Source organism: Somniosus microcephalus, unplaced genomic scaffold, assembly GCF_052327205.1.
Source record: "Somniosus microcephalus isolate GS21.2 unplaced genomic scaffold, FLI_Smic_1.0 scaffold175, whole genome shotgun sequence".
Classification (NCBI taxonomy): Eukaryota; Metazoa; Chordata; class Chondrichthyes; order Squaliformes; family Somniosidae; genus Somniosus; species Somniosus microcephalus.
This window is the reverse complement of record NW_028225362.1, coordinates 498,245-523,075: the sequence shown is the minus strand read 5'-3', so window position 1 is coordinate 523,075 and position 24,831 is coordinate 498,245. Positions and strand designations below refer to the sequence as shown.

The window sequence follows — 24,831 nt, the reverse complement described above, 5'->3', positions numbered from 1 at the left end:
AACCTTCGATAACGCAGTGGCCCAGTAATTCGATTGCACGCGAAAACAGGCCCGCAGGGAGCTGTACCCGCCTGATCACATGTGAAATTGATACTGGGACCTCATTAAAATGATTCAGGCATTCACCATATCACGTAAAATTATAATGGCACAATGCAGGAAACAAGCCTTATTATTCACAGGATCTGACGTTCATGGCAGTTCAGACGACATACACTTACCCGGCTGATTGTAAATAGTTGCCACATCTATCTTGAATATTCCTATCAGAGTTTTCTTAAAAGGGATTTTGTTGGTACTGAATACCTATGTGATACAACGGAGGAGAAGCATCATCCACAAATTCCCTTTTGAAAGTTATTATTGAATCTGCTTCCACCACCCTTTCAGGCAGTGCATTCCAGATCACAACAACTCGCTGGGTAAAACAATGTTTCCTCATGTCGCATCTGGTTCTTTTGCCAATTACCTTCCATCTGTGTTCTCTGGTTACCAACCCTTCTGCCACTGGAAACAGTTTCTCCTTATTAAAACCTCTCATGATTTTGAACACCTCTATCAAATCTCCTCTCAACCTTCTCTGCTCTAAGGAGAACAACCTCAGATTCTCCAGTCTATCCACGTAACTGAAGTCTTTCATCCCTGGTACCATTCCAGTAAATCTCCTCTGCACCCTCTCTAAGGCCTTGACATCCTTCCTAAAGTGCGGTGCCCAGAATTGGCCACAATACTCCAGTTGAGGCCTAACCAGTGATTTATAAAGGTTTGGCATAACTTCCTTGCTTTTGTACTCTTGCTTCTATTAATAAAGCCAAGGATCCCATATGTCTTTTTAACAGCCTTCTCAACTTGTCCTGCCACCTTCAAAGACTTGTACGTACACCCCCAGCTCTCTCTGTTCCTGCACCCCCTTTAAAATTGTATTATTTAGTTTATATTGCCTCTCCTCATTCTTCCGACCAAATTGAATCACTTCACACTTCTTTACGTTAAATTTCATCTGCCACGTGTCTGCCCATTTCACCAGTCTATCTATGTCCTCCTGAAGTCTGTTACTATCCTCCTCACTGTTTACTGCATTTCTGAGTTTTGTGTCATCTGCAAACTTTGAAATTATGCTCTGTATACCCAAGTCCAGGTCATTAATATATATATCAAAAAGAGCAGTGATCCTAATACCAACGCCTGGGGGCCACCACTGTATACTTCCCTCCAATCTGAAAAACAACTGTTCACCACTACTCTCTGCTTTCTCTCCCTTACCCGATTTTGTATTCATGCTGCCACTCTCCCTTTAATTCCATGGGCTTTAATTTGGCTAACAAGATATGATGTGATATTTTATCAAACGCCTTTTGAAAGACCATGTACACAACATCAACCGTACTACCCTCATCAACCCTCTCCTTTACTTCATCAAAGAACTCAATCAGGTTAGTCAAACATGATTTTTATTTAATATAATAAATTCATGCTGAGTCTCATTTATTAACTCATACTTTTCCAAGCGACGATAAATTTTGTCCCAGATTATTGTCTCTAAAAGTTTCCGACGTTCGGCTGACTGGCCTGTAGTTACCGGGTTTATCCCCCTCCCCTATTTTGAACAGGGGTGTAACATTTGTAATCCTCCAGTCCTCTAGCACCAGCCCCATATCTAAGGAGGATTGGAAGGTTGTGGCCAGAGCCTCCGCAATTTCCACACTTACTCCCCTTGTAACCTAGGATGCATTCCATCCTGGCTATCCAATATCACTACTATCTCCTCCTTTACTGCTACATTGGCAGCTTCCTCTTCTCTAGTGAAGCCATACAAGAAGATCTCCTCCATAACCAGCCCCACCCTTCCTTTGTCTACCCTATTACTATTTATAAGTTTATAAAAGACTTTTGGGTTCCCTTTTAGGTTAGCTGCTAATCTGTTCTTATATTCTCTTTTTGCTCCTCTCATTCTCTTTTTTTGGATCTCCTTTGTACTTCTTGGAACAAAAGCTGCTACCATGGTGACATCTGTGAATTCAGAAGGAGAGCTGGTTTTGGATTGCTCAGTAAAATCAAAGATAGTGGCAGAATGCGAGAACTAATCAGATATTTCAACAAAAGGACTGCCTGGTTGGGGATATGTTGAAAATCGTAAAATGATTAATTGTTAAGAAAAAAAATACACAGCAAATTCATACTTGGTGAGGGTACCTTCAAGCTGTGAACTGCACCGTAAAGAGCATGATCTTGTGAGTCAGCCTCGGTGCATAAAGGGGTAAAACTTTGTTGGCCCTCTCATTAATATATGCCTGTTTTAGCCAGCCATCTCAGATGCCTGAAAATCACCTGAGGCCAATATGGCATTAGACATTTCTCAGGCACCCTTGGGGTGCAAGGCATAGCCTTACAAAATTGGTAATTTTCCCACATTACAACAGTGACTACACTTCAAAAATACACCATTGGCTGTAAAGCGCTTTGAGATGTCCGGTGGTCATGAAAGGCGCTATATAAATGCAAGTCTTTCTTTTCTTTCTTTTCTTTTTGTCCCACATTTTTCATCTGGAAAACAGGTGCAACGATGGCCAATTTCTACCCCAAATGTTGTAAGCCTGATGTGTACCAAACAGAACTCTAAATCTCAGGTGACCCGAATTGAAGCTCATTTGCTGAATGGTCCCTACGTTGTCCTGCTTCCACTTGGCGACAGCAGGTGCTATGGTTTCCCTCTAAAATACGGAGTCCCACTCCACGTCTTCACCAATCTACATCTTACGCCGTGCATTTCCACTCCATGTTTTGGAGGAAGCGGCAGCGCTCCAGCTGCGAACATGCTGGGGCTGAAACTCCCCGAGGATTCTCCTGCCTTGTTCGCAATAACTTCGGCGGAAGGAGCCACGTAAATCCTGGAAAAAATACAAGGTAAACAGCGGATGAGCGGGAGAACCCTGGCGGAGATCCACCCCCATTGAATCTACTTAACCAGCGGAAATCTACCAATTTGAGGGCGGTGCCGGAATCAGGCACGAGTGATCGCCATGCGCTTCATGAGCCACATTGGAATCTGGCGGCTTTGTCAGTTCTAATCCCGTTCTGAGCCATAATTCAGTAGGTCTTGGAAACAGAACAGACGACTCAAGTGGAATTCACTGCTCTGTATTATAGGTTTTGTGCCAAATTTATGCCACTCTGTGACATACATTTGGTGTGAAGTTCTTATTACAAGAATAAGCTAAATCAATATAATGCTGATTCTACCCATGTTGTGTATAAACAGTTTCACCTCTGCTAACGAATATGAATAACTGCCGTATAGGCCAACATTTTGAACGGCAGTTTCCAAACAAATGCTCATCCCCGGGTTCTAGCTGGCAAGCCAGCAACTCCAATCAGATAATGGGGATTATTTTGGCCAAAGGATGAAAACAGGTGTAGGAACGTGGGTTCCTAACTAAAAGACTGAGTTCTGCTCAGGCAATCAAACAAAATGAACTTTAATGAAATAAATAGGTTTAAACAAGAAACTGCAGGATAACATCGAATGTAGGTCTGCTCTCTTCAGAGGCTCCACGAGGACTGCCTAGGGCGGTCCCGGGCTGACGTCATGACGTTCTTCCCGCCAGTGGGGGATCACGTGATGAACGGCGTGACGTCATCACGTTTTAACTGCGCTGTTAAAGTAACCACGCTCTGTACAGTTAAACAGCATAAATAAAGATACAGACTCAGGCTGTAGCTAAAATGTTGTTAAAGGAATTATATACAAACGATCTGAATCCTTTGGTGGCTCCGCCACACAGGCACTAAATGGGTGGAGTGCTAATAAGAAACGTCGGTTTGAAATTCCGGATTTAGCATGCAATTTTTGGGCTAATTGATGATTACTATGATTTGAATGTGCCTGCAGGTATTAACCAGAAACCTACAGGTTTAGCTCTCAAATGCGGATTAGAAGCAATTTTCATGGAGCTGTATATGTAGCCTGCACTCACCCACTTCCACTGAAGGTGTGGAGCGAGACGTCTGAGAGTGGAAGGATGTCGCAAGGAGCAAGACAGAGGGCGGCCAAGTTCTCCGATGTGGCACTGGAGGTCCTGGTGGAGGAGGTAGCGAGGAGGAGGGATGTCCTCAACCCGCATGGGGGAAGGAGGCCACAGAGGCAGCTGATGCGCCGCTTGTGGGAAGAGATCGCCTGGGCGGTCACAGCCAGGAGCTCTGGCCCCAGGACATGGCTCCAGTGCCACAAGAAATGTAATGATTTGACACGAGCGGTCAAGGTAAAATCCCATCTCACAAACGCACTTCTCAATAACTGCACCACCAACATCACAACACACTGCATCCACCATCTAACTATACACTGACATTCACACACCACACACTATTGTGTCCTTCACAGGCACTACTCACACCTCAGACACATCTCCACAGCTATTCAACTGTGCAAGGCATCACACACACAAATACCCCTGCCAATACACTCATTAACAATCATCACTCTTTCTCATCCAGAAAAAATTAGCACATAACAGGCGGCAGCAGGACCTGACCGGGGGAAGGGCAGCACGAATTCATGATGTCACTCCATTGAGGAGGCAGTGCTGGCAGTGATCGGGAAGCGAGTAGCAGACTCTGTGGCCAGAGGCAGAGCAGGGGGCATCCCGCATAGAGTAATGTAGCCACTACAGCTTCCTTGCAGATGCTGAACTATTCCTGATCCCTAATCACCCAAAGCTGTCCTCACTCCTAAGCTCCATATGGTCTCATCACACACACCCTCCTATAGTGGCCACATGTGATGCTCCCTAACCCTTCCAGCTTTATCACTGCAGGCTCCCAGGAGCAAGATGCACTTCGCCCCATGGAGCAGGTTCAGCAAGAGCACCAGCCACCTCGCCCCCTGGAGGAAGTGGAGGAAGATGGGGAGGAGGAGGAGACCGAGGATGAATGCATTGCGTCAATGGCTACCACTGTCGCAGGCACCAGCTCAGAGACTGGCACCACACGCAAGTTAGAGGCTAGCTTAGCAGAGGGATCTTCACAGTGGAATGCACCGGGCACTAGCAGACAGTAGCCATGCCAAGTAGAAGGGACACCACAGGTGTCACCTTTCCAGGGGGGCAAGGTCACATATTAGATCTGCTGCAGAGGAGACAGATTAAGACCCCACAGGGCCAAGCTTCAGAAGAAGGATGATGGGTGTGACAAACCAAATGCTTGGTGCAATGGACAACCTGCTTGAAAGCCTACAGGTCGTGGCTAGATGGATGGAGGAGTCCGTTTCCACCTTGGTCCATGCTTGGATGCAGAGCCTGGAACCCATCCTCTCCAGTGTGGAGAGGCTTGTGACTTCCAGCCAGCGACCGGTGGAGCCCGACGTCTTGCAGTCTCTTATGACTGAAGTTGCAGCTTTCACTGCAGTCATTGCAGCCTGCATGGAGCGGCAAACTGCTGCAATAGAAGCTCGGGCAGCTGCCATGGTGGCTCTGGGCTCCTGGGTTGAAAGGGGCTTGCGGGGTGTCTTGGCTGCCCAGAGATCTGTCCTCCAGATCATCACTGGGCGGGCTGAACAGATGCCCTGAGGTAGTGGTGTGGGAATCATGGAGCAGGAACCTACTGGCCTCTCTCCGGATGGCAGCATTGCTGCTCCCTCCCCCGCCACTGCACCATTGCCCTTGCCGTTGCCTGTCAGCCAGACGGCCCTGACTGCTGAAGTCCATGCTGAGATGGTGCAGTCTGAGGCTGGGCCATCACGGCCCACAGCCACTCGAGGGCAACCCAGGAGAACATCTGAACTGCCCTCTTCAGACTCTCAGCAGCCATCCACCTCACCAGCAGCTTCCACTGGGGTTGCACCGTAGAAGCACCAGAGTAGGTGAGGGCACTTGTAGATAGCCACCAAGGGTAAGCACCAGGGTGCATCATTGAATATTTGTAAGTGATGTTGGTTCTGTCATTTGTTTCTGATGTATATAAACAGTGATGATGGTAATTGGGTAGTGGTGGAATCGGTGGTCTTTTTTATTGTGATCTGCATGGGGAAGGGGCTGAAAGGATTGAGTGCAGATGTTGGACTGCCTCTGGTCTTTTCTGGCAATAGGGAATGATATGTAGTCATTCCTCAGAGCATATAGAGCCTTACTGACCTCCCTTATGCAGAAGTGCACAGAGGACTGTGAGATGTGACTTATATCACATATGGCAGCCTGGAAGGTTCCAGTAGCATAAAAGTTAAATGCTACTGGAGCTGCCTTGACTGCCACAGGCAATGCCGTCCTCGCTGTGCTGCAACGTCTGAGCCTTCCTTCCACGAGGCCACAGATCTCTGTAATGCCCTCCTAAGTAAAGTGCAGCCTCCCACAGTCAAAATGGTCTGCTGTTAGTCACTGTCTAGGCTCACAATTCAACAATGGCCATTTGAGCAAGGTTGCCAGAGGGTTGACAGTGCCCGTATAACAGGATCTCAGCTTAAGATGGGAGGAAAACTGGGGGAAAATACAGGTGGTGGCCAGGAAATTGGTCTTGCACTGGAAACCGGTGCAAAGTGGGCGGTGCTCACTGGAATTTGTGCCTTGGATCTCATCTACATAATACAACAAAAGCCAATTGGATGTCCTGATTCGGCTCGTTTTTCAGGGCTCTGGAAGTTCATAGGTAAGTCCTGTGGGGGAGACAAATGGGAGGAGGTGCGAGCACGGACTGGCAGCAGCCGAAGTATTCTGCTCCTCCTGACTCCACATTAAGGTAAGTAAAAAAAACTTACATGTTCTTCAGTGGCTTCCATCAGTCCCTTTAATGACCTCTGGTTAGGCTGCTGCAGTCTGGAAACACTGAGTGAAGCTTGCACGGTGCATGCTGTGGAAATTGACATTATACTTAGCATGCTGGGTAGAATAAAATGGCCAAGTAAAAGAACAAACTTGCTTAGGTTGTAGCTAAAGCAAGAAAAAGTAGATATGTCACAACGTGTCCAGGACCAAGAGATCTCTCATAATACCCACCCACATTGAGGATGTGATAACAGCTATAATTGACTCACTAGCACAAGGGAGGCATAAGGCTATAGAATAGATAAACTATGAATGATTGTCGCTAGACAAAGAAGCAAAACTATTGAGTAAGCCAATCATCTTGGTAACAAGATGATCAGACATGAGTAAGTAAATCATCTTGGTAACAAGATTCAGACAGAACCTCCTGACAGAATATATGATTAACTAACCTTGTCTGGAGATATTTCTGTCCTGCTGACCTTTTGATTGTCCTTGTGCAAACTAAAATGATACAATACCATTACACGTGATTTATGGAACGCTTGCTTGTTTGAGTGTATAAATATGCTGCATTCGCTGATGTCCTTGAGAGATGTTGGCCTAGCCTTTGTCCAGGCAGCTCTCTCCTTGTGCAAGTAAAAATTAAACTAACAATCTGACGGTACTGCTTGTGTTTTAGAGTCTTACTCGGAGTCGAGATTTCGACAATGCACTGCCCAGTTCTTGTTGAATTTGCCATCAGGGTCTTAAAACAACCATTCGGTCCTTGATTAGCATATTAAAGAGCCTATCACCTGTTTCAGGTGGACACAGCGGGCACCTGGACGTCTCTGGCTGTCATATTGGCTGCCGTTGCACTTTATGGGAGGATGAGTCGCAGGGAGATGGCGAGGACCAGAATTAGTTATGCATTACTACAGCAAGATTATTTAGTAGTTACCTCATTGAAGGATGGACAGTTAGTCGATTTCTGTGTCGATGTCAGCTTCCTCTTACCATCAATTTCTACTTGCACCACTGGATCAATCTCCACTCTAGCCAATTGGCAGGCTTCATATACAGTTAGAATGATCTTCACAAAACAGGAAACAAGATGGATTTGAGGAGCAATAGATAATGATGCCTTCGAGCTATTGTTTAAATATAACTATTGTGGAATGACTATGCTGTTTATTTGCAGGCAGCTACAGAACATAAGAAAGCAAGCAGTGAGAAAAGGCCATCCACCCCTCAATATCCCACAGTTTTCCTCCAAGATCATTCTTTAGAACCGCCAGTCACTACACATCAATGGCGTGCTGCACACTCCATGTTGAATCTGGAGAAGCTCTGCAGTCTTGCTGCTGATTCGCAGGGCTGCAGAGGATTGGGCAGCAGAGGGAACATTTACTCATTGCCGGCACTACAAGATACCCTCTACTGCTGCCAATCTCGGAACAAAACTAAATACATTCTTATAAAAGGTGGACTCAAACGAGAGCAGGTCGTACCAGTGGCCAATGCAAGCCAAACTCATTTGAGGTGATTTCAGGGGAGTGTTATTCTATTGCCAGCTAAATATCCTGATATCAAAATACCCAACACCCACTACATCAGTTTGTATAAGTATAGCAAGAAATCCAGTGGGGTAAAGTTTTGCTTCAGTGTCCCCAGTGCAGAGCTTTGTGTGCTGGCATCTAGATCAGAAAATTGGGGCTTGTACTGCTCATGATGCTGCAATAAGCGCTCCTGAGGTGTGAAACTCTGCATCGGAGCACTGAAGAAGCAAATTTTCACCATTGTGCTAATGCAGAATCTTTCAAATGCCATGTAAGCACAACGCAGGCTGCACCAATACACAAGGCAGTGCAAAACACTCAAAAATAAAATTCAAATTTTGAAATGTCACCAGAAAGTGGGGAAATTTCCACTCTTCAAAGCTTAGGTAACAGATTTATTTACCAAAACAAAATAAAAAGTCCGTCTTTAAAAATATTGGTGGTTGCACAGGATTTAAATCACGCTTCCCCGATAAATGTGATCTTGTCATTGAGGAGGTGTGGGCGCTACCAGCCTAACCTAACCCTTCAACTACTTCATTGTCCAACATCACTTCAGACATGAGGCTGTGTGTTACCTGTTGAGGTTGGAAGATACTTTGGTCTCTGTTTGACGCAATCTTTAATCATCTGGAGAGAAAAAGACAGAAGACAAATCTCTGTAAATTCAGTTTACATTACTGGTAAATTTTCTCGTCTTGGAACTAAACTTAATTATTTTGTGTAAGTGCTGCTTGAATTAAACTACAGTAAAAAGCTGATTTCCACCTTTAACAGCAGTGGTATTACAGTACTCATAATCTGAGGACACGCACCTGAGAGTAAGACTACAGGATGCTGTCAACATTTATAGTGATTTATAGCATTTATGGAGAAAATACAAACTCTTCAAGACATTTGGAACTGAAACAGATCCTGTATTTGGGTCTGTTATCCAGAATTGCATTCTTTATTGATAAGCTATGCAAAAGAGGGTGGTTTTCCTTATTTTTGCAGTTTTCTATTTGAATGTGCCCACAATTCAAAATTATGAGAGGTTTTGACAGAGTAGATAAGGAGAAACTGTTTCCACTGGCAGGAGGGTTGGTAGCCAGAGGAAACAGATTTAAGATAATTGGCAAAATAACCAGAGGGGAGATGAGAACTTTTATGTACCAAGTTGTTATGATCTGGTGCACTGCCTGAAAGCTTGTTGGAAGCCAATTCAATAGTAACATTAAAAAGGGAATTGGTATATACCTGAAAAGGAAAAACTTGCAGCACTGCGGGGAAAGAGTGGGACTAATTGGATAGCTCTTTCAAAGAGCTGGCACAGGCACGATGAGCCGAATGGTCTCCTTCTGTGCTGTATCATTCTATGATTCTATGATGTTATAATTGATTAATCTCTTAGCACTAACTGTATATTCCCATTTGCAGGCCTCTCTCACACATTTTGGTACGACGTGCTACATGCAGTGTCAGCAGGTTGGACCTGCAGGTGAAGTTAGGAAGGGTCAGACAGTAACACGTAAGAAATGGCAGCACTGTCTCTGGCTGGAAATCACATCAGAGAACGCGAGGACTGTGCTCTCATGTAACGCCTGCTGAAAGGCTCAGTGGGTTCCAGGATTAAAGCAGCGGTATGAAAGAAGGAAGAAAAAAATGAGAGAAAGAAAGAAAATCCTGACTGGTACTCTTTCCACGTACCTGTGCCTGTGTTTTATTATGCAAATGAAAAATTAGCTATAAAGGTGTCATTAAAAATAACAAATTTAAACTGCTTGATTTCTTTAACTTGAGATCTGCTCCATCCACGTCTTGGGGAACGGTTAAACACCAATGAACCCTCATGTATAATTCCCTTGAGTTCATAGAATCATAGACATTGGATCAGACGAGGCAATTTGATCCAGGGCCTGTGCCTGTGCTCACTCCACGACTGGCGCTATCAGCTTGGGACAACCCCCTAAGGGTGGAGCAGAACTTCTACCCATCCCATGGATGCATCCCTGATCCCTTATCTTTGGCAGGCGCCCTCACCATTTATGGCCCGACTGGAGTGCCCCGCCCCCCTCAGCGGGGAGAAAGAGGCGGGGGAAGGATATCACTGCAGCACCTTACCGTAGGATAAGTAGGGCCACTCTGCCAGCCAAGGCTTGTTTCAGATTTTTTTTTTAAGTCTAATTTTAAACCTGGGTTGGGGTCGAGTGGGATCAGACCCGGTCAAAAAAATATATTTTCCCACCCGACCCACCACCGAACATGCCCGCTGCCCACCCGCCCCCCCGAAAAATTCCCCCATTACTTCAGAGACCAAAAAAAATCAGCAATATATCAAGATTTCAACAAACGCAGAGAAACCTGTTCAAATTGTGAATTTGGATGACCTCCTGCCGGACATTGCCTCTCCTTTCTATTTTTTATTTTGCACTTTATAGACACACCCATTTTTCTACTCTTCAAAGAAAAATGTCTTTTTAAACCATACTAGGAAATGGAAATATTTCATCTGCGATATACCCAGTAATTTGCGTGTAAACGTGTCGTATTCCAATATTGCAGAACATGTTTCACTTAATTTGTCAAGAGGACAGTTTCCATTTTTCTTACCTGCAGCATCTAAAGCAAAGAGGGATTTTGTTAGTTTCAGCTGTCCTTTTACTAGATCTCTAAAAGAACAGGAGTAAGATAAATAGATTAATAGACTACCACCATTCGGCTTTCGAGGTATTTTCAGGGTCTGCCCCTCCCCCATTAAATGCAGTGAAGTAGACTCCGTGTCACAGGAGCAGAATAATACCTCTTCAGTTCAAATTCATTTTAATTATCCATTTGATTTTCTTGGCGATAGATTCATCCATAAAATTTCTTGCAGTCAAACGATTCCGTGACTTTTACAGCAGCCGAATGTATCTGTAACATCCAAGTCCAGCTGGTGTAGTGAGGCCAGTGCAGCTGTTCATTTAGTTCCATGCAGTTGTCCACCTGAGGACCTTTGTGACTTACTGGGTTTTGTGTGCTCAAGTTTTCTGGTTTCAACTAAGCATACCAGACGGTTTCTTAAAAAAAAATAAGATAGAAACTTCAAAGATGTCAGGATCTAAATGCTAGGTGCATCTGAAATATCCTCTCTATTGCAGTTCACATGAACATATAATTGAAAACATTTAGCAAAACTGCAAACAGGCTAATTAGAAGAGAGGCATAAACCAACAGTGCTGCTTAGAAAAGGAGGGGCTATATCTATTCAATAATATTTGTGTTTTATGTTTTTTCACCACCACGTATCCCACTCCACTGAGCAGGATGGACAGATTCAAGACAGGCAGCAACCTGTGACCTTATGGATGGAAGGCAAACATTCTATTTGCATTGTATTTTAAACAGTATAAATCCTCTTCATTCTCATTGTGTTGAAATCAAAACAGATCACACCATTTCAAGGGAACGGTAGCGGAGTGGTAATGTCACTGTGCTAGTAATCCAGAGGCCGGGACTAATGATCTAGAGATGGGAGTTCAAATCCCACCAGCTGGGGAATTTAAATTCAGTTAATTAAATAAATTTGGAATAATTACTAGTATCAGTAATGGTAACCAGGAAACTATCGGATTTTCATAAAACCCATTTGGTTCACTAATGTCCCTTCAGGGAAGGAAATCTGCTGTCCTTACCTGGTCTGGCCTATATGTGACTCCAGACCCACAGCAATGTGGTTGACTCTTAACTGCCCTCTGAAATGGCCTAGCAAGCGACTCAGTTGTAACAAACCGCTATGAAACACAATAATAAAAATGAAACCGGACGGACCACCCGGCATCGACCTTGGCAACGGTACACCCTGCAAAGTCCTCCTCACCAACATCTGGGGACTTGTGCCAAAATTGGGAGAGCTGTCACACAGACGAGTCAAGCAACAGCCTGACATAGTCATACAGGTAGACTATCCTTTATCCGAAATCCTCGGGACCAGCCGTGTTTCGGTTTTCGGAGAATTTCGGATTTCGGAAGGTGGGTCGGCGGGGGTCCGCGGGGGGGTCGGCGGGGGGTCGTGCGCACGACTTACGCTGATGCGCAGCGTAAGTCGTGCGCACGACCCCCCCCGCGGACCCCCGCCAGCCACGACCCCCGCCGACCCCCCCGCGGACCCCGACCCCCGCCGACTTACGGTTGGGGTCGGCGGGGGTCGGGGCCCGCGGGGGTCCGCGGGGGGTCGTGTGCACGACTTACGCTGACGCTCAGCGTAAGTCGGCGGGGGTCCGCGGGGGGTCGTGCGCACGACTTACGCTGGACTTACGCTGAACGAAAAAACCTTCGGTTTTTAGAGGGTTTCGGTTTTCGGAAGTTCGGATAAAGGGTAGTCTACCTGTACTCACAGAATCATACCTTTCAGCCAAAGTCCCAAACTCCTCCATCACCATCCCTGGGTATGCCCTGTCCCACCAGGGGTGGTGGTATACAGTCGGGAAGGAGTGGCCCTGGGCATCCTCAACATTGACTCCGGACCCCATGAAGTCTCATAGCTTCAGGTCAAGCATGGGCAAGGAAACCTCCTGCTGATTACCACCTACCGCCCTCCCTCAGCTGATGAATCAGTACTCCTCCATGTTGAACACCACTTGGAAGAAGCACTGAGAGTAGCAAGGGCACAGAATGTACTCTGGGTGGGGGACTTCAATGTCCATCACCAAAAGTGGCTCGGTAGCACCACTACTGGCTGAGTCCTGAAGGACGTAACTGCCGGTCTGGACCTGGACCTGTGACAGGTGGTGAGAGCCAACACAAGGGAAAAACCTACTTGACCTCGTCCTCACCAATCTTCCTGTCGCAGATGCATCTGTCCATGACAGTATTGGTAGCAGTGACCACCGCACAGTCATTGTGGAGACGAAGTCCTATTTTCACACTGAGGACACCCTCCATCGTGTTGTGTGGCACTACCACCGTGCTAAATAGGATAGATTCAGAACAGATCTAGCAGCTCAAAACTGGGCATCCATGAGGCACTGTGGGCCATCAGCAGCAACAGAATTGTATTCCACCACAATCTGTAACCTCATGGCCCGGCATATAACTCACTCTACCATTACCATCAAGCCAGGGGACCAACCCTGGTTCAATAAGGAGTATAGAAGAGCACGCCAGGAGCAGCACCAGGTGTATCTAAAAATGAGGTGCCAACCTGGGGAAGCTGCAACACAGGACTACATGCATGCTAATAAGTGGAAGCAGCATGCTATAGACAGGGCTAAGCGATCCCACAATCAACGGATCAGATCAAAGCTCTGCAGTCCTTCCACATCCAGTCGTGAATGGTGGTGGACCATTAAACAACTAACAGGAGGAGGAGGCTCCATGAATATCCCCATCCTCAATGATGGCGGAGCCCAGCACGTGAGTGCAAAAGACAAGGCTGAAGCGTTTACAACCATCTTCAGCCAGAAGTGCCGAGTGGATGATCCATATCGGCCTACTCCTGAGGTCCCCACCTCCACAGAAGCCATTCTTCAGCCAATTCGATTCACTCCACATGATATCAAGAAATGGCTGAGCACACTGGATACAGCAAAGGCTATGGGCCCTGACAACATACCGGCTGTCATGCTGAAGACTTGTGCTCCAGAACTAGCCGCTCCTCTAACCAAGCTGTTCCAGTACAGCTACAACACTGGCATCTATCTGACAATGTGGGAAACTGCCCAGGTATGTCCTGTCCACAAAAAGCAGGACAAATCCAACCCGGCCAATTACTGCCCCATCAGTCTACTCTCAATCATCAGCAAAGTGATGAAAGGTGTCATCGACAGTGCTATCAAGTGGCACTTACTCACCAATAACCTGCTCACTGATGCCCAGTTTGGGTTCCGCCAAGACCACTCGGCTCCTGACCTCATTACAGCCTTGGTTCAAACATGGACAAAGGAGCTGAATTCTTCGGGACACAATCCCAGTGGTTACACCAAGATCACACTCGCTGATGCCTCCCAGCACTGACCTCATTGGAATTTGCAGGGCCAGTGGGTGGGCACCTAATTGGCATGAAGCAGGCAGGTGCAAGCGCTACTACAAGCATATCTCTGTCACCTGCTACCCACTATAGCCAGAATCTTCAATGGCCAGCCTTCACTAGGCCCCACCTACCCCGGCCAGGTTCTTCTTGACCTCTTGAGCAAGGAGGCCAATCTTGATGAATTGTTTTAAATTTTGGATATCTTTGCGGGTCCGGGCATATGTGCCCACATGGATGCACGCACTCATCACCTCACTAGACATCCCATCCTCCACTGATACATTGGGTCCTTGTGATGAAATATTCCATTCATCACTGCCTGCGACTGTGGTCGGTTTCAGTTTCATTTCCCTTCCCCCAGTTCCGTTTCCTCACCATTGTATTGTATATTGGAATGTGTTGTGTGTAGGGCTCCGCCCATACCTGGCCCCTATGTAAGCAAGCTCAGTCTGGCCTCATATCCAGTACTGCAGCCCTCCGGATGGAAGATACCTCTCTCCACTACGTGTTACCTTCTAAGTTAATAAAAGCCTTGTTTTGTTTCGCTAACATCGAGTCTCAGAATTATTGAGGCACAACAATTTTATTAACTTATTTTTCAACACAATGGATCAACTCCTGAAACCCGAACGTTTGGATTTGGATCAGCATGCTCCGGACGCATCAGCACGCTTCGGACACTGGTTTATGTGTATGGAATTCTTCCTGGACAATTCCGCAGCCGTCAAAGACGCTACGGACGCTGCGAGTATGAAACTCGGAATTCTGCGGAATTGGGTAAACCACCGGGTTTACCCCCTCATCCAAGACGCCGACACGTACCTGGCCGCCTGCGACATCTTAAAGGCGCATTACCAGCAGCCTACGAATGAGGTGTATGCTAGGCATCTGCTCGCTACTCGCGCACAGCGACCTGGGGAATCGGTGGAGGAGTTCCTAGGCACCCTGAAAATGCTTGGCAAAGACTGCAAGTGCCGAGATGTAAAAGCCGCACTGTACACTGACGAGCTTGTTCGCGATGCCCTTATCACAGGCCTCAGCTCCACTTACATCCGGCAAAGACTGCTGGAAAAAACGGGATTGGACCTGAAACAGGCTGCGGACACCGCGCAATCCCTGGATGTGGCCCAGAGAAACTCGGACGCCTACTCTTCAGCCCGCGCCGTCCACGCCGCCACGTGTGCACCAAGGGCGCCGCCATCTTGGAAGGCATCTTCCCCGCCCGGCAGCCCGACACCGTCGGGGCCCTGCTCTCCCCCCAGAAGCCCTACGACAGCCGCGACGCGTCGGGGACCCAACTGCTACTTCTGCGGGCAGCCAAAGCACACCAGAAACCTGTGCCCGGCGAAAGGCACCACCTGCTTTAAGTGCGGTAAGAAGGGGCACTTCGGGAAGGTGTGCAGAGGGAACCCCGCCGGAAAACCAACCGCCGGAAAACCCGCCGCGTGCGCGCCGTGGGAGCGGCCATCTTGGACGCCATCTTGCCCGACCTCGTGGGGTCCGCCATCTTATGAGCAGACAGCGTGGATGCCATCTTGTCTCGATCAGGGCCCTACAGTGGCATCGGTCACAGTGGACCAGACCAGGCCGCACCCGCTATCCAAATCAATGGTGGACATCGAGGTAAACGGGTGCAGGGTTAAATGTTTAATTGACAGTGGAAGCACGGAGAGTTTTATCCACCCTGAACTGGCACAACAACTCTCCCTAAAGGTGGTCCCTACTCAGGGTACCATCTCTATGTCTGACAAAACCCAGACATCGACCATTCTGGGTTACTGCACGGTACAATTGTCCGTTAACGGAACTGTATATGATAATTTTAAAGTATTAATCATGAAGAATCTATGTGCGAGCGTGATCTTGGGCCTGGATTTCCAGTGCAACCACCAAAGCATCACGCTCAAGTACGGTGGGTCCCAGCCGCCCCTCACAGTGTGCGGTCTGGCTACCCTGAAGGTAAAGCCGCCTTCGCTATTCGCGAACCTTACCCCTAACTGCCGGCCAATAGCGACCAAAAGCAGGAGGTACAGCTGGGAGGACAGGCGGTTTATCGCGACCGAGGTAGACAGGCTCCTGAAAGAGCGCATTATTGAACGCAGCAACAGCCCGTGGCGCGCCCAAGTGGTAGTGGTAAGGGGTAGCGAGAAGAAACGGATGGTGATCGACTATAGTCAAACGATCAACAGGTACACCCAACTAGACGCCTACCCGCTACCCCGCATATCAGAAATGGTGAACCAAATCGCCCAATACCGGGTGTTCTCCACCATCGACCTTAAGTCAGCGTACCACCAGCTCCCTATCAGACCAGAGGACCGCCCGTACACCGCCTTCGAGGCGAACGGACGCCTCTACCAATTCCTCAGAGTCCCCTTTGGGGTGACGAATGGGGTCTCGGTCTTCCAGAGGGAGATGGACCGCATGGTCGATGACCACCACTTGCAGGCAACCTTCCCCTACCTCGACAACGTCACCATCTGCGGTCACAACCAGCAGGATCACGACTCGAACCTCGAGAGGTTCCTGGAAACCGCACAAAAACTCAACCTCACCTACAACGAGGACAAGTGCGTTTTCAACACCACGCGCCTCTGCATACTAGGCAGCGTGGTGGAGAATGGGGAAATCGGACCAGACCCCGACCGATTGCACCCCCTACGGGAGCTGCCCCTGCCCAACACTCCCAAAGCCCTGAAAAGGTGCCTGGGGTTATTTTCCTATTATTCCCAATGGGTCCCCAACTACTCCGACAAAGCCCGCCCCCTCTTGAAAGCATCCTCTTTTCCGCTCTCTGCTGAGGCCCACGCCGCCTTCAAAAGCATTAAGCAGGATATTGAGCGGGCCACGCTACAGGCAGTGGACGAGAACACTCCATTTCAAGTGGAAAGTGATGCGTCTGACTTCGCCTTGGCGGCCACCCTCAACCAGGCGGGGCGGCCCATAGCTTTCTTCTCGAGGACCCTCCAAGGGCCCGAGATCAGACACTCCTCCGTGGAAAAGGAGGCCCAAGCCATCGTGGAGGCAGTGCGCCACTGGCGCCACTACCTAGCCGGCAAACGCTTCACCCTACTTACCGACCAGCGGTCGGTAGCGTTTATGTTCAATAATAAACAGAGGGGGAAGATTAAAAATGATAAGATTCTTAGGTGGCGGATCGAGCTCTCCACCTTCGAGTATGACATCATTTACCGGCCAGGGGCCCTTAACGAATCCCCTGACGCCCTCTCACGAGGGATGTGTGCCAGCGCCACCGGGGATCGGCTACAGACCCTCCACAACGACCTCTGCCACCCAGGGGTCACGCGGCTGTTCCACTTCATAAAGTCCCGTAACTTACCCTACTCGATTGAGGAAGTTCGGTCTCTGACCAGGAACTGCCGCACTTGCGCTGAGTGCAAGCCTCGGTTCTACCGCTCAGATAGAGCCCACTTAATCAAAGCCACACGGCCCTTTGAGCGGCTCAGCTTAGATTTCAAGGGCCCCCTCCCGTCCGTCGACCGCAATGTTTACTTCCTGAACATTGTGGACGAATACTCCCGGTTCCCATTCGCCTTCCCCTGCCCAGACATGACCAGCGCCACGGTCATTAAATGCCTCAACAGCCTGTTCGGTATGCCGAGCTACATCCATACGGATAGGGGGGCGTCCTTCATGAGTGAAGAGCTACGCCAGTACATGCTGTCCAGGGGGATCGCCACGAGCCGTACCACCAGCTACAACCCCCGGGGTAACGGCCAAGTGGAGCGAGAGAACGGGACAGTATGGAAAGCAGTCACTCTAGCTCTAAGGACCAAGGGCCTCCCTTTCTCCCGCTGGCAGGAAGTCCTCTCGGATGTGCTCCATTCGATACGGTCGCTATTGTGTACTGCCACTAATGCCACGCCTCATGAACGAATGTTTGTCTTTCCCCGGAAATCCACCTCAGGCGTATCCATGCCGTCATGGCTCTCCACCCCAGGTCCGGTATTCGTGCGAAGGCATGTGAGGGGCCACAAGACGGACCCTCTCGTGGAGCCAGTGTACCTACTCCACGCCAACCCCCAATACGCATATGTCCGGCACGCCGACGGAAGGGAGGACACCGTGTCCATAAAAGACGTCGCCCCAGCCGGTAACGACAACAACCACGGCGATAGCAGCGACAACGATCGCAGCAACTCTTACCCACCCACTACTCTTTCATCACCCCCGGAAGAACATCGACCAACGGCACCCCCACCAACTACCCCTTCAACAACCCTGGCGGCACCCCCGGCAGAGACCCAGGAGGCTACCGGGGACACCCAGCCGACACCCGCGGCACCGCAACAGCCACGTCGGTCGCAGAGGACTATCAAACCCCCGAACAGACTAAATCTATCGAAGGGGTGAATGTGATGAAATATTCCATTCATCACTGCCTGTGACTGTGGTCGGTTTCAGTTTCATTTCCCTTCCCCCAGTTCCGTTTCCTCACCATTGTATTGTATATTGGAATGTGTTGTGTGTAGGGCTCCGCCCATACCTGGCCCCTATGTAAGCAAGCTCAGTCTGGCCTCATATCCAGTACTGCAGCCCTCCGGATGGAAGATACCTCTCTCCACTATGTGTTACCTTCTAAGTTAATAAAAGCCTTGTTTTATTTCGCTAACATCGAGTCTCGGAATTATTGAGGCACATCAGTCCTGACTTAGCCAAAAGTAATTAGCACTCCCGGCATAGGGATTCTCTACTCCTGGTTCAACCCTTTGCCATCATTTGCATTGTAAGGGGTGGACCAAGGTTGCACTCCGAACAAGGCAAATAGGAAACTCCCAGAAAGGGCGGAGACCTGGTACAAGTTATGGTGGAAGACTAGTGGAACACCCAAATCAAATCAAATCAACTTTTATTGTCATTGTTAGTGCACAAGTGCAGTACAACGAAATGTAGGCTTGAATTTTGGCCCTTACTTCTTGATTTATTTCCTCACTTACTTTTACCAACTGTTGGCTTCCTGTCCTATGAGCCGTGTCTCTTTCCTCTAGGTGTCTCAATTAAAAAGTTAGATGGTCCTGGGAATATGTGCCGTACCGGGTTGGAGCTCTGTCACACCCAACGTGAAGGCCAAGCACTGTAGGTCTGCATTTCTAATTTCTGCATCGAATTTCTAGGCCCTTGCTGTTGCCAATTCCTGTTCTTGGAATGGCAGCAAGCATTCTGTGAGAGGGGCCTAGAAGCTACTTCTGATCAGCCTCTGATGCGCAGCCTGAGAAGAGCCGCTCGCGTAGAAGTTCAGGCCAGCAGCCATCTTCTCAGCCACCGACAGAGATGTCCTGCACCTTATCTGAGGCTGCAGATCTGGCTGAAGCAGCTGGCACAGCTCAGTCACCACCTCCTTTCAAATCGCAGCCTTCTAACACACTGCTCCTCCGGCATGTTCATGTAGGAAAACTGCTGTCGGATAACCCTGCCAGCGTAAGGTCTGCTGTGGCGACGTCTGTTGGCCCTCCTCCATCTGGCCATGCCCGCCCCCCTCTCCCTGCATCTCAGTGCCCTTTCCAGATGATTCAGCAGCAGGACGTTCCCCTCCAATGCAGCCCACAGGAAGGTTCCTCGTTGTCAAGGCTCACCAACAGCAAGGTGATGGTCAGAAGGCTGAAGATCATCTGCCTGCACTGGCTCAGTGGTCAAATGGCTCTCAGTGTGCAGCTCAGCAACTCTTTGCAGCTCTCGAGGAAGTTGTGATCCAAAAATGGCTGCTGCTTTTAAACCACACCAGTCCCCTTTAAATAACGCTCCTCCAGCCCGAGAGCGACTTGGTAAGGCCCAGGTAAGCTGTCACTATTAGCGCCAGGCGCTACGGAGGGGGGCGCCACTGAATTTCCGGTCTGGGGCACCCAAAAGGCGTTGCACACTCAAATGACGTCATAATCAGCCTGCGCCCATGAGCGGGTGCTAAGATTTAGCGCCAGCGCTAAATGCATGCTCAATATGGGGCGAGGTGCTAGGCGCCTTGCGCCCGCCCGGAAATTGGCTTGCGCCCCACTTCTCGGCCTCTTTAGGCGTTAATCGGTAGCGCTATCAACCGAATTTCTCCCCCTTTGTGTCTCAATGCGAGGAGCATTCGTAATAAGGTGGATGAATTAGCAGCGCAAATAGAGGTAGATGAATATATGATATGATTGGGATTACGGAAACATGGCTCCAGGGTGACCTCGGCTGGGAACTCAACATACAGGGGTATTCAATATTCAGGAAAGATAGGCAAAAAGGAAAAGGAGGTGGGGTAGCATTGCTGGTTAAAGAAGGGATTAACACAATTGTAAGGAAAGATATTGGCTCTGATGATGTGGAATCTGTATGGGTAGAACTGAGAAATACCAAGGGGCAGAAAACGTTAGTGGGAGTGGTGTATAGACCCCCAAACAGTAATGCAGAGGTTGGGGATGGCATTAAAAGGGAAATTAGAGATGTGTGCAATAAGGGCACAGCAGTCATCATGGGTGACTTTAATCTACATATAGATTGGGCTGACCAAATTAGTAACAATACTGTGGAGGAGGAATTCCTGGAGTGTATACGGGATGGTTTCTTGGACCAATATGTCAAGGAACCAACTAGGGATCAGGCCATCTTAGACTGGATATTATGCAATGAGAAAGGATTAATTAGCAATCTTGTTGTGCGAGGCCCCTTGGGTCGGAGCAATCATAATATGATAGAATTCTTCATTAAGATGGAGAGTGAAGTAGTTGACTCAGAGACTAAGGTCCTGAATTTAAATAAAGGGAACTATGATGGTATGAGACGTGAGCTGGGTAGGATTGATTGGGTAATGTCACTCAAAGGATTGATGGTGGATAGGCAATGGCAAACATTCAAAGATTGCATGGATGAACTACAGAATTTGTTTATCCCAGTCTGGCATAAAAATAAATCAAAAAAGGTGACTCAACCGTGGCTAACAAGGGAAATTAGGGATAACATAAGATCCAAAGAGAGGACATATAAATTGGCCAAAAAAAGCAGCAAACCTGAGGATTGGGAGCAGTTTAGGATTCAGCAAAGGAGGACCAAGGGATTAATTAAGAGGGGGAAAATAGATTATGAAAGTAAGCTGGCAGGGAACATAAAAACTGACTGTAAAAGCTTTTATAGATATGTGAAGAGAAAAAGATTGGTGAAGTCAAGCGTAGGTCCCTTGCAGTCAGAATCAGGGGAATTTATAATGGGGAACAAAGAAATGGCAGACCAACTAAATACATATTTTGGTTCTGTCTTCACAAAGGAGGACACAAATAACCTCCCAGAGATGTCGGGGAACATAGGGACTAATGAGAGGGAGGAACTGAAAGAAATCAGTATTTGTAAGGAAATGGTGTTGGGGAAGTTGACTGGATTGAACGCCTATAAATCCCCAGGGCCTGATAATCTACATCCTAGGGTACTTAAGGAAGTGGCCCTGGAAATAGTAGATGCATTGCTGGTCATCTTCCAGAACTCGATAGACTCTGGAACAGTACCCATGGATTGGAGGGTAGCTAATGTTACCCCACTATTCAAAAAAGGTGGTAGAGAAAAAGCAGGGAATTATAGACCGGTAAGCCTGACATCGGTAGTGGGGAAAATGCTAGAGTCCATTATAAAAGATGTAATAGCAGAGCACTTGGAAAGCAGTGACAGGATCGGACAAAGTCAACATGGATTTACAAAAGGTAAATCGTGCTTGACTAATCTACTGGAATTTTTTGAGGATGTAACTGGTAAAATAGATAAGGGAGAACCAGTGGATGTGGTGTATTTGGACTTTCAGAAGGCTTTCGATAAGGTCCCGCATAAGAGATTAGCGTGCAAAATTAAGGCACATGGGATTGGGGGCAAGGTTTTGACTTGGATAAAGAACTGGTTGGCAGATAGAAAGCATAGAGTTGGAATAAACGGGTCATTTTCCGAGTGGCAGGCAGTGGCTAGTGGGGTACCGCGGGGATCGGTCCTAGGACCCCAGCTGTTCACGATATATATTAATGATCTGGACAAGGGAATTGGATGTAATATCTCCAGATTTGCAGATGACACAAAGCTGGGTGGGAGGGTGTGCTGTGAGGAGGATGTCGTGAAACTCCAGTACGATTTGGACAGGTTGGGTGATTGGGCAGAAACATGGCAAATGCACTATAATGTGGATAAATGTGAGGTTATCCACTTTGGTGGCAAAAACAGGAAGGCAGCTTATTATTTGAATGGCAATAGATTGGGAGAAGGGGAAGTGCAAAGAGACCTGGGTGTTCTTGTGCACCAGTCGCCAAAGGTAAGCATGCAGGTGCAGCAGGCGGTTAAGAAGGCAAATGGAATGTTGGCCTTCGTAGCGAGAGGGTTCGAGTGCAGGAACAAGGATGTCTTGCTGCAATTGTACAGGGCCTTGGTGAGACCGCACCTTGAGTGCTGTGTGCAGTTTTGGTCGCCTTATCTGAGGAAGGATATTCTTGCCATGGAAGGAGTGCAGCGAAGATTCACCAGGCTGATACCTGGGATGGCAGGAATGACGTATGAGGAGAGATTGGTTCGATTGGGCTTATACTCACTGGAGTTTAGAAGATTGAGAGGGGATCTTATCGAAACCTATAAAATTCTGTCAGGCCTGGACAGGCTAGATGCAGGAAGGATGTTCCCGATGGCCGGGGAGTCCAGAACTAGGGGTCATAATCTAAAGATAAGGGGTAAGCCATTTTGGACTGAGATGAGGAGGAATTTCTTCACCCAGAGAGTGGTGAACCTGTGGAACTCTCTACCACAGAAGGCAGTTGAGGCCAATTCATTAAATATATTCAAGAAGGAGTTGGATATATTTCTTAAGGCTAAAGGGATCAAGGGATATGGAGAGAAGGCAGGGACAGGGTACTGAATTTGGATGATCAGCCATGATCTCATTGAATGGCGGAGCAGGCTCGAGGGGCCGAATGGCCTACTCCTGCTCCTATCTTCTATGTTTCTATGTTTCTATGTTTAGCACACCATGCATCATCAGATTTTACTGGGCCACATCAAGCTCTACTGGGCCTCACTCTCCTCTGCTACTCTAGGATCATCTTGGAGTGGAAAGATAACCCCTGGTTTCTGTGGTGTATGTAACCTGTTCCACCTTAAGAGAACTTAAGCCTGTTCCACCTTAAGAGATGTACTACTTTCTCTGGCTGCTGTATACGTAATACCGGTGGTGACCACCGGTATATAAGTACTGTGTAGTGATATTGTATTTAGTATAGTCCTGACCTCCAACTAGTAAAGACCTGTTGAACTTTATTCTTGTAGTCTGTGTCAGTAATTAATCTTAATACAACTGGAACACACAGACTTAACAGTGGCGACGAGTCCGATTCTTACCCTGCGGCAGTTTATATCCACGGCGGCTTCGTCCACAGAACGGGCGTCGAAGAGAGGCATCCACCCTCATCACCCTGCTGGAAGACACGTCGCGCGGCAGGCATCGAGAACCCGGAGTGCAGAAGACATCCTGAACTCGAAGCCTCCATCAGCGGCAGTTAGCTATCTTCTTTCTACCTCGGTGGTGGGTAAGCCGGTCAGCGACGCGAGCAGAAAGTCGGCCGCGTTGGCTGTACAGACGGGGGGAGGAAGACGGAGGAATAAGGGCGGTGAGATCGATCGCGACCGGAGATAAGGGCTGGGCCGCATTTGGGCCGAAAGGCGCAGCGCGGGGACATCGATCGCGGCTGGTGATAAGGGCCGGGCCGCTTTCGGGCCAAAAAGGCACAGCGTCTGGGGCGACTGAAGGCGCGAGAGCCGCGGTGAAGGCGAACGCAGCCAGTGCTAATAACCGGCCTGCAAGAAGGGCTGCGAGGCGCGACATCGGGGAAGCGCGAATGCCCGAGGGAGCCGCGGTGAAGCAGAGACAGCGTCGGGGGAGTTACTAACCGCTGGGAAAGGGGAGCAGCAGCGGCACGCCAAACGCCATTGCAGCCAGTGGGTGAAGCCCGCCAAGCACGGGAAAACCGCCATTTTGTAGGCGGAGGACGAAGACAAGAGCGGGAAGCCGCCATCTTGGGATAAAATTAATTGCAACGATGCCTAAACATGGGAACATTGATACCTTTGATAGCGACATCGAGGATTGGGCCATGTATGTAGAACGCATACAAAATTATTGTAAAGCAAATAAAATCCCAGATGCAGAGAAAGCACTAACTTTATTGAACTTAATGGGTGCAAAGACATACGGGCAATTGAAACACCTTTTATCACCAGATGAACCGACGGATAAGACGTTCGAGGAGATTGTTACTGTCCTGAAAAATCATCTAAACCCCACGCCGCTGATGCTAGCGGAACGATTTAAATTTTACAGCAGAAGGCAGCTGAAGGATGAAAGCAATGCTGAATATTTAATGGAATTGCGTAAGCTAGCAAAATACTGTCAGTTTGGAACGGGACTGACAGAAGCGCTAAGAGATAAATTTGTGTGTGGATTATTAAAAGAAGATACACAAAAGCGACTGCTCGAGGAGAATGAGCTGACGCTTGAGAAAGCGGTCACTATGGCAGCAGCACACGAAGCCGCAGCGAGAGG

At 48.2% G+C, this 24,831-nt stretch overlaps 1 long non-coding RNA gene across 3 annotated transcripts in view; it reads right to left on the bottom strand.

The window, feature by feature from the left end:
- Positions 1-1,434: 1,434 nt before the first annotated feature.
- Positions 1,435-24,831, bottom strand: part of LOC147082104 (uncharacterized) — a 54,412-nt gene continuing 31,015 nt past the window's right edge. Inside the window, exons 3-8 of one of the 3 annotated variants that reach the window (XR_015076306.1) lie at positions 11,076-11,334; positions 10,886-10,944; positions 8,872-8,923; positions 7,696-7,827; positions 6,746-6,837; positions 1,435-2,888 (exon numbers count right to left, since the gene is read on the bottom strand). This is a non-coding gene — a long non-coding RNA (uncharacterized LOC147082104). The other 2 variants (XR_015076308.1, XR_015076307.1) reach the window with 2 other exon arrangements.